Source organism: Equus asinus, unplaced genomic scaffold, assembly GCF_041296235.1.
Source record: "Equus asinus isolate D_3611 breed Donkey unplaced genomic scaffold, EquAss-T2T_v2 contig_236, whole genome shotgun sequence".
Lineage (NCBI taxonomy): Eukaryota > Metazoa > Chordata > Mammalia > Perissodactyla > Equidae > Equus > Equus asinus.
In genome coordinates, this window is record NW_027224890.1 from 1 (window position 1) to 10000 (window position 10000).

Genomic DNA, 10000 nt, shown 5'->3' on the forward strand with positions numbered 1-10000 from the left:
AGGGTAGATATTTCAGGGTTGCTTTGTCCCCAGGGCTCCACGCCTTTGTGCTTTGTTTTTGCTTAAGGATTGCCACCTGAGGTAGCCTCTCTTGCCCATCTTCCTCAGTTTCAGAGGGTGGATTTCTCCGTGTTGCTTTTTCCCCAGGTCTCCACGCCCTTGTGTGTTTCTTTTGCTTAAAGATTGCCACCTTGAGCTAGCCTCTGTTGCCCATTCTCGTCCGTTTCAGAGGGTGGATTTCTCAGTGTTGCCTTTTCGCCAGCTCCCCACGCCCTTGTGTGTTTCTTTTGCTTAAAGATTGTCACCTGAGCTAGGCACTGTTGCCCTGCTTCCTCAGTTTCAGAGGGTACCTTTTTCAGGGTTGCTTTTTCACCGGGTCTCCTCGCCATTGTATTTTTTTATCTTATTTTTTTTGCTTAAAGATTGCCACTGAGCTAGCCTCTGTTGCGCTTCTTTCTCAGTTCTAGAGGGTAGATTCTCCGTGTTGCTTTTTCCCCAGGTCTCCACGCACTTCCTTTTATTTTTCCTTAAAAATTGCCACCTGAGCTAGCCTCTGTTGTCCATCTCGTCGTTTCAGAGGGTAGATTTCTCACTGTGCTTTTTTGCCAGGTCTGCACGCCCTTGTGTTTTTTTTCTGCTTAAAGGTTGCAACCTGAGCTAGCCTTCTTTTGCCCATGTCCCTCAGTTTCAGAGGGTGGATTTCTCCGTGTTGCTTTTTCCCCAGGCCTCCACGCCCTTGTGTGTTTCTTTTGCTTAACGATTGCCACCTGAGCTAGCCTCTGTTGCCCATCTTCGTCCGTTTCAGAGGGTGGATTTCTCAGTGTTGCCTTTTCCCAGCTCCCCACGCCCTTGTGTGTTTCTTTTGCTTAAAGATTGCCACCTGAGCTAGCCTCTGTTGTCCATCTTCGTCGGTTTCAGAGGGTAGATTTCTCACTGTTGCTTTTTTGCCAGGTCTGCACGCACTTGTGTTTTTTTCTGCTTAAAGGTTGCAACCTGAGCTAGCTTCTTTTGCCCATGTCCCTCAGTTTCAGAGGGTGGATTTCTCGTGTTGCTTTTTCCCCAGGCCTCCACGCCCTTGTGTGTTTCTTTTGCTTAAAGATTGCCACCTGAAGCAGCCTCTCTTGCCATCCTCCTCAGTTTCAGAGGGTAGATATTTCAGGGTTGCTTTTTCCCCAGGTCTCCACGCCTTTGTGTTTTGTTTTTGCTTAACGAGTGCCACCTGAGCTAGCCTCTCTTGCCCATGTTCCTCAGTTTCAGAGGGTAGATATTTCAGGGTTGCTTTGTCCCCAGGGCTCCACGCCTTTGTGCTTTGTTTTTGCTTAAGGATTGCCACCTGAGGTAGCCTCTCTTGCCCATCTTCCTCAGTTTCAGAGGGTGGATTTCTCCGTGTTGCTTTTTCCCCAGGTCTCCACGCCCTTGTGTGTTTCTTTTGCTTAAAGATTGCCACCTGAGCTAGCCTCTGTTGCCCATCTTCGTCCGTTTCAGAGGGTGGATTTCTCAGTGTTGCCTTTTCGCCAGCTCCCCACGCCCTTGTGTGTTTCTTTTGCTTAAAGATTGTCACCTGAGCTAGGCACTGTTGCCCTGCTTCCTCAGTTTCAGAGGGTACCTTTTTCAGGGTTGCTTTTTCACCGGGTCTCCTCGCCATTGTATTTTTTTATCTTATTTTTTTTGCTTAAAGATTGCCACCTGAGCTAGCCTCTGTTGCGCTTCTTTCTCAGTTCTAGAGGGTAGATTTCTCCGTGTTGCTTTTTCCCCAGGTCTCCACGCACTTCCTTTTATTTTTCCTTAAAAATTGCCACCTGAGCTAGCCTCTGTTGTCCATCTTCGTCGGTTTCAGAGGGTAGATTTCTCACTGTGGCTTTTTTGCCAGGTCTGCACGCCCTTGTGTTTTTTTTCTGCTTAAAGGTTGCAACCTGAGCTAGCTTCTTTTGCCCATGTCCCTCAGTTTCAGAGGGTGGATTTCTCCGTGTTGCTTTTTCCCCAGGTCTCCACGCCCTTGTGTGTTTCTTTTGCTTAAAGATTGCCACCTGAGCTAGCCTCTGTTGCCCATCTTCGTCCGTTTCAGAGGGTGGATTTCTCAGTGTTGCCTTTTCGCCAGCTCCCCACGCCCTTGTGTGTTTCTTTTGCTTAAAGATTGTCACCTGAGCTAGGCACTGTTGCCCTGCTTCCTCAGTTTCAGAGGGTACCTTTTTCAGGGTTGCTTTTTCACCGGGTCTCCTCGCCATTGTATTTTTTTATCTTATTTTTTTTGCTTAAAGATTGCCACCTGAGCTACCCTCTGTTGCGCTTCTTGCTCAGTTCTAGAGGGTAGATTTCTCCGTGTTGCTTTTTCCCCAGGTCTCCACGCACTTCCTTTTATTTTTCCTTAAAAATTGCCACCTGAGCTAGCCTCTGTTGTCCATCTTCGTCGGTTTCAGAGGGTAGATTTCTCACTGTTGCTTTTTTGCCAGGTCTGCACGCCCTTGTGTTTTTTTTCTGCTTAAAGGTTGCAACCTGAGCTAGCTTCTTTTGCCCATGTCCCTCAGTTTCAGAGGGTGGATTTCTCCGTGTTGCTTTTTCCCCAGGCCTCCACGCCCTTGTGTGTTTCTTTTGCTTAACGATTGCCACCTGAGCTAGCCTCTGTTGCCCATCTTCGTCCGTTTCAGAGGGTGGATTTCTCAGTGTTGCCTTTTCCCCAGCTCCCCACGCCCTTGTGTGTTTCTTTTGCTTAAAGATTGCCACCTGAGCTAGCCTCTGTTGTCCATCTTCGTCGGTTTCAGAGGGTAGATTTCTCACTGTTGCTTTTTTGCCAGGTCTGCACGCCCTTGTGTTTTTTTCTGCTTAAAGGTTGCAACCTGAGCTAGCTTCTCTTGCCCATGTCCCTCAGTTTCAGAGGGTGGATTTCTCCGTGTTGCTTTTTCCCCAGGCCTCCACGCCCTTGTGTGTTTCTTTTGCTTAACGATTGCCACCTGAAGCCAGCCTCTCTTGCCCATCTTCCTCAGTTTCAGAGGGTAGATATTTCAGGGTTGCTTTTTCCCCAGGTCTCCACGCCTTTGTGTTTTGTTTTTGCTTAACGAGTGCCACCTGAGCTAGCCTCTCTTGCCCATGTTCCTCAGTTTCAGAGGGTAGATATTTCAGGGTTGCTTTGTCCCCAGGGCTCCACGCCTTTGTGCTTTGTTTTTGCTTAAGGATTGCCACCTGAGGTAGCCTCTCTTGCCCATCTTCCTCAGTTTCAGAGGGTGGATTTCTCCGTGTTGCTTTTTCCCCAGGTCTCCACGCCCTTGTGTGTTTCTTTTGCTTAAAGATTGCCACCTGAGCTAGCCTCTGTTGCCCATCTTCGTCCGTTTCAGAGGGTGGATTTCTCAGTGTTGCCTTTTCGCCAGCTCCCCACGCCCTTGTGTGTTTCTTTTGCTTAAAGATTGTCACCTGAGCTAGGCACTGTTGCCCTGCTTCCTCAGTTTCAGAGGGTACCTTTTTCAGGGTTGCTTTTTCACCGGGTCTCCTCGCCATTGTATTTTTTTATCTTATTTTTTTTGCTTAAAGATTGCCACCTGAGCTAGCCTCTGTTGCGCTTCTTTCTCAGTTCTAGAGGGTAGATTTCTCCGTGTTGCTTTTTCCCCAGGTCTCCACGCACTTCCTTTTATTTTTCCTTAAAAATTGCCACCTGAGCTAGCCTCTGTTGTCCATCTTCGTCGGTTTCAGAGGGTAGATTTCTCACTGTTGCTTTTTTGCCAGGTCTGCACGCCCTTGTGTTTTTTTTCTGCTTAAAGGTTGCAACCTGAGCTAGCTTCTTTTGCCCATGTCCCTCAGTTTCAGAGGGTGGATTTCTCCGTGTTGCTTTTTCCCCAGGCCTCCACGCCCTTGTGTGTTTCTTTTGCTTAAAGATTGCCACCTGAAGCCAGCCTCTCTTGCCCATCTTCCTCAGTTTCAGAGGGTAGATATTTCAGGGTTGCTTTTTCCCCAGGTCTCCACGCCTTTGTGTTTTGTTTTTGCTTAACGAGTGCCACCTGAGCTAGCCTCTCTTGCCCATGTTCCTCAGTTTCAGAGGGTAGATATTTCAGGGTTGCTTTGTCCCCAGGGCTCCACGCCTTTGTGCTTTGTTTTGCTTAAGGATTGCCACCTGAGGTAGCCTCTCTTGCCCATCTTCCTCAGTTTCAGAGGGTGGATTTCTCCGTGTTGCTTTTTCCCCAGGTCTCCACGCCCTTGTGTGTTTCTTTTGCTTAAAGATTGCCACCTGAGCTAGCCTCTGTTGCCCATCTTCGTCCGTTTCAGAGGGTGGATTTCTCAGTGTTGCCTTTTCGCCAGCTCCCCACGCCCTTGTGTGTTTCTTTTGCTTAAAGATTGTCACCTGAGCTAGGCACTGTTGCCCTGCTTCCTCAGTTTCAGAGGGTACCTTTTTCAGGGTTGCTTTTTCACCGGGTCTCCTCGCCATTGTATTTTTTTATCTTATTTTTTTTGCTTAAAGATTGCCACCTGAGCTAGCCTCTGTTGCGCTTCTTGCTCAGTTCTAGAGGGTAGATTTCTCCGTGTTGCTTTTTCCCCAGGTCTCCACGCACTTCCTTTTATTTTTCCTTAAAAATTGCCACCTGAGCTAGCCTCTGTTGTCCATCTTCGTCGGTTTCAGAGGGTAGATTTCTCACTGTGGCTTTTTTGCCAGGTCTGCACGCCCTTGTGTTTTTTTTCTGCTTAAAGGTTGCAACCTGAGCTAGCTTCTTTTGCCCATGTCCCTCAGTTTCAGAGGGTGGATTTCTCCGTGTTGCTTTTTCCCCAGGCCTCCACGCCCTTGTGTGTTTCTTTTGCTTAACGATTGCCACCTGAGCTAGCCTCTGTTGCCCATCTTCGTCCGTTTCAGAGGGTGGATTTCTCAGTGTTGCCTTTTCCCCAGCTCCCCACGCCTTGTGTGTTTCTTTTGCTTAAAGATTGCCACCTGAAGCCAGCCTCTCTTGCCCATCTTCCTCAGTTTCAGAGGGTAGATATTTCAGGGTTGCTTTTTCCCCAGGTCTCCACGCCTTTGGGTTTTGTTTTTGCTTAACGATTGCCACCTGAGCTAGCCTCTCTTGCCCATCTTCCTGAGTTTCAGAGGGTCGATATCTCCGTGTTGCTGCTTCCCCAGGTCTCCACGCCCTTGTGTGTTTCTTTTGCTTAACGTTTGCCACCTGAAGCCAGCCTCTCTTGCCCATCTTCCTCAGTTTCAGAGGGTAGATATTTCAGGGTTGCTTTTTCCCCAGGTCTCCACGCCTTTGTGTTTTGTTTTTGCTTAACGAGTGCCACCTGAGCTAGCCTCTCTTGCCCATGTTCCTCAGTTTCAGAGGGTAGATATTTCAGGGTTGCTTTGTCCCCAGGGCTCCACGCCTTTGTGCTTTGTTTTTGCTTAAGGATTGCCACCTGAGGTAGCCTCTCTTGCCCATCTTCCTCAGTTTCAGAGGGTGGATTTCTCCGTGTTGCTTTTTCCCCAGGTCTCCACGCACTTCCTTTTATTTTGCTTAAAAATTGCCACCTGAGCTAGCCTCTGTTGTCCATCTTCGTCGGTTTCAGAGGGTAGATTTCTCACTGTTGCTTTTTTGCCAGGTCTGCACGCCCTTGTGTGTTTCTTTTGCTTAAAGATTGTCACCTGAGCTAGGCACTGTTGCCCTGCTTCCTCAGTTTCAGAGGGTACCTTTTTCAGGGTTGCTTTTTGACCGGGTCTCCTCGCCATTGTATTTTTTTATCTTATTTTTTTTGCTTAAAGATTGCCACCTGAGCTAGCCTCTGTTGCGCTTCTTGCTCAGTTCTAGAGGGTAGATTTCTCCGTGTTGCTTTTTCCCCAGGTCTCCACGCACTTCCTTTTATTTTTCCTTAAAAATTGCCACCTGAGCTAGCCTCTGTTGTCCATCTTCGTCGGTTTCAGAGGGTAGATTTCTCACTGTGGCTTTTTTGCCAGGTCTGCACGCCCTTGTGTTTTTTTTCTGCTTAAAGGTTGCAACCTGAGCTAGCTTCTTTTGCCCATGTCCCTCAGTTTCAGAGGGTGGATTTCTCCGTGTTGCTTTTTCCCCAGGCCTCCACGCCCTTGTGTGTTTCTTTTGCTTAACGATTGCCACCTGAGCTAGCCTCTGTTGCCCATCTTCGTCCGTTTCAGAGGGTGGATTTCTCAGTGTTGCCTTTTCCCCAGCTCCCCACGCCCTTGTGTGTTTCTTTTGCTTAAAGATTGCCACCTGAGCTAGCCTCTGTTGTCCATCTTCGTCGGTTTCAGAGGGTAGATTTCTCACTGTTGCTTTTTTGCCAGGTCTGCACGCCCTTGTGTTTTTTTCTGCTTAAAGGTTGCAACCTGAGCTAGCTTCTTTTGCCCATGTCCCTCAGTTTCAGAGGGTGGATTTCTCCGTGTTGCTTTTTCCCCAGGCCTCCACGCCCTTGTGTGTTTCTTTTGCTTAAAGATTGCCACCTGAAGCCAGCCTCTCTTGCCCATCTTCCTCAGTTTCAGAGGGTAGATATTTCAGGTTGCTTTTTCCCCAGGTCTCCACGCCTTTGTGTTTTGTTTTTGCTTAACGAGTGCCACCTGAGCTAGCCTCTCTTGCCCATGTTCCTCAGTTTCAGAGGGTAGATATTTCAGGGTTGCTTTGTCCCCAGGGCTCCACGCCTTTGTGCTTTGTTTTTGCTTAAGGATTGCCACCTGAGGTAGCCTCTCTTGCCCATCTTCCTCAGTTTCAGAGGGTGGATTTCTCCGTGTTGCTTTTTCCCCAGGCCTCCACGCCCTTGTGTGTTTCTTTTGCTTAAAGATTGCCACCTGAAGCCAGCCTCTCTTGCCCATCTTCCTCAGTTTCAGAGGGTAGATATTTCAGGGTTGCTTTTTCCCCAGGTCTCCACGCCTTTGTGTTTTGTTTTTGCTTAACGAGTGCCACCTGAGCTAGCCTCTCTTGCCCATGTTCCTCAGTTTCAGAGGGTAGATATTTCAGGGTTGCTTTGTCCCCAGGGCTCCACGCCTTTGTGCTTTGTTTTTGCTTAAGGATTGCCACCTGAGGTAGCCTCTCTTGCCCATCTTCCTCAGTTTCAGAGGGTGGATTTCTCCGTGTTGCTTTTTCCCCAGGTCTCCACGCCCTTGTGTGTTTCTTTTGCTTAAAGATTGCCACCTGAGCTAGCCTCTGTTGCCCATCTTCGTCCGTTTCAGAGGGTGGATTTCTCAGTGTTGCCTTTTCGCCAGCTCCCCACGCCCTTGTGTGTTTCTTTTGCTTAAAGATTGTCACCTGAGCTAGGCACTGTTGCCCTGCTTCCTCAGTTTCAGAGGGTACCTTTTTCAGGGTTGCTTTTTGACCGGGTCTCCTCGCCATTGTATTTTTTTATCTTATTTTTTTTGCTTAAAGATTGCCACCTGAGCTAGCCTCTGTTGCGCTTCTTTCTCAGTTCTAGAGGGTAGATTTCTCCGTGTTGCTTTTTCCCCAGGTCTCCACGCACTTCCTTTCATTTTTCCTTAAAAATTGCCACCTGAGCTAGCCCCTGTTGCCCATCTTCGTCGGTTTCAGAGGGTAGATTTCTCAGTGTTGATTTTTCCCCATTTCTCCACGCCCTCGTGCTTTTTTTTTTTTATTTCCTTAAATGTCGGCGCCTGAGCTAGCTTCTTTTGCCCATCTTCGTCAGTTTCAGCGGGTAGACTCTCCGCCTGCCTTCGACAGGCCCTCTGGACTGGAAAGCTTTCCTCCTCCCGTCATCACGGTCCTTCTCGGATGACGTGCCTGGTTTCGGTTTGACCGTCCCCGCCCGCCCTGATTTTCTAAGTCCTCCCGGGAACCCCGGGGGCGCTCCAGCCGCTCCGGGAAGCGGCGGCCTCCCGGCCGCACCGGCCCAGCCCGGCCCGGGCCGCCCCCTGGCCTCTCTGGGGGGAACTCTCCCCTTCCCCTTCCCGGTGATCGCCCGAGAAACCTTTCCCGAGTCCCCCTCCTGCGGCTGGGGCTGCGCCTTGGCGGCCGGGAGCCCGCGGGCGGACGCCCCGGGGCCGCACTGGGCCGGGAGGCTGGGTCCGAGGGGGCTCCGGGACGGGATCGGGCGGCCCGGCGGCCCGGCTGTGCTCCCCGGCGGGCCCGCGCTCCGGCTCCGTCCCGCTGAGGCGGTCGTCGGTCGCCGGGTGCCACCTGGCGGCCGCTTTTATATCGTCTCTTTCCTCCGGAGCTCCGGCGACGCGGGCCAAGGGACGGGACTCGGCCGCGGTGACCGAGGCAGAGTCCCGGGAGGCCGGCGTCGCTGGCGGGATCTGGCCCGGTGGCGCCGGGGCGTGAGCGCGACGCCCGCTCGCCGGAGATTGGAGGTGCAGGCTACTGAGGGAGGTGGCTGTCGCCGCGCCGCCCGGTGCCGGCCGGGGTGTGGGGCCTCCCGGACGGGTCGACCAGCAGCCGCCGGTGCCCCTCCGTCCCCGGGAGGGGGTGGGGGGCCGCCGCGGGGGAACGGGCGAGGGAGCTCGTCCCGTGCCCGGCCGTCGTCCCGAGGGCGGCCCGGTGGTCGGGCCTTCCGCGTCGCCGATCCCCTTTCCGCGCCCCGCTCCGGAGGTGGGCGACCGGCCGGGGCCTTGCGGGGGAGGCCCGTGGAGGGCGCGACGGGCTCGGCCGCCGGGCTGGCCTTTTCCCCACTGGTCTTCCGAGTCGACCGGCTCTGGCGGTGGGGACCGGGCCCGGTCCTCGGATGCCTCCTCCTCCGTGGCAGTTTTTTTTTCCAAGTCCCGCCCTGGAGAAGAGCGTGGACCGGCCCCGGGAGCCCTCGAGGGCGGGCCGGGGAGGGCGTCCCCGGCCCGGACGCGTGCCCGGGGTGGGTCCGGGCCGTCGGACCGGACTTCTCTCTCCGAGTTTCGCGGGTCGCGTCTTTGTCCGGAGGCGGGAGGGGGCCGGCTCGAGGCGTAGGTGGAGCCCCGGCTGAGGGACGGGAGCCACGGTCCCGCCCCGGGCCCGGTCGCCGGAGGCGCCTCCGCGGAATTCTTTTCTAAGTCCTGACCCGGCGACTCAGAGGGAGGGACCGACCGGTCCCGGCCCGCGCGGGCGGCCCGGGGAGGCTGTCCCCGGCTCCCCCTGCCGCCACGCTTCTGGGGTCGACCAGATGGCCCCGGGTGCTCCGGGCCTGGTGGCGATGGGGTCGTGCTTGGGGTCTGGTGGCCGTGGCCGTGATCCAGGGGTTCCCCTGGTGATCCGTGGGTGGGCCCCGTCTCCGGGCGCGGCGATTCTTGCCCCCGAATGGGTGGTTTTGTGCCGCCAGATAAGTGCTGACACGCTCTGCTCGGGTGACAGTCGCCCGAGAGCTTCCGGGTGCCTGGATGCGTGTGCGGGGAGGGCTCCGGGCTCTGGCCGAGAACCGGACGCCCGTTTCCACCCCCGCCGCTTGAGCCGCCCGCTGGGGCCTGCGCGCCGGCTCTTGTGCGTTCCAGGCGCCCCCACGACCGTGGTGCCACCTCCGGTCTCTGGTACCCGAGGGCGGCGGGGTTAGGGGCGCGGGGTCCTCTACCACGTGCACTCCCTGCCGCCGGCACCCGGGTGCGGTCGCGACTTACCCCATCCCACCGGCTCCGTGCCAGTGCGTGTCAGGCGTTCTCGTCCTGGGGTCGTCGCCCGCGCTTGCTGGAGGAGGAGAGGGGTCGGTGAGGCTGAAGCAGGCTCCTCCGCTCGCTGTCCTCGCCGGCCTTCCCTTGCTCGGGGGTCCCTCGCGTTATGCTGCCGACCGATGTGGTGATGCTGTGCTCTCCCGGGCCGGGCCTAAGCCGTGCCAGACGAGGGACGGACGTTCATGGCGAACGGGACCGCTCTTCTCGCTCTGCCCGCGGGTCCCCTCGCCCGTTCTCCCCCGCTGCGAGTGGCGTGTGGGAGGCGGCAGGGGTGCGGAATCCGGCCCGACCTCGCTCCCCCGCCCCGTGCCTCGTGGCGTGGGCGGTGTCGGGGTCTCCGTGACGCGGCGGATGCTCTGCCTGTGCCTCTTGGCTGTGTCTCGCGGGCGGCCCTCCCCGCGGTGGGGCGGGCCGTGTTGCCGCCGCGCCGCGCGCCTTCCCGGGCGCGTGAGCGCGTTCCCCAGGCCGTTG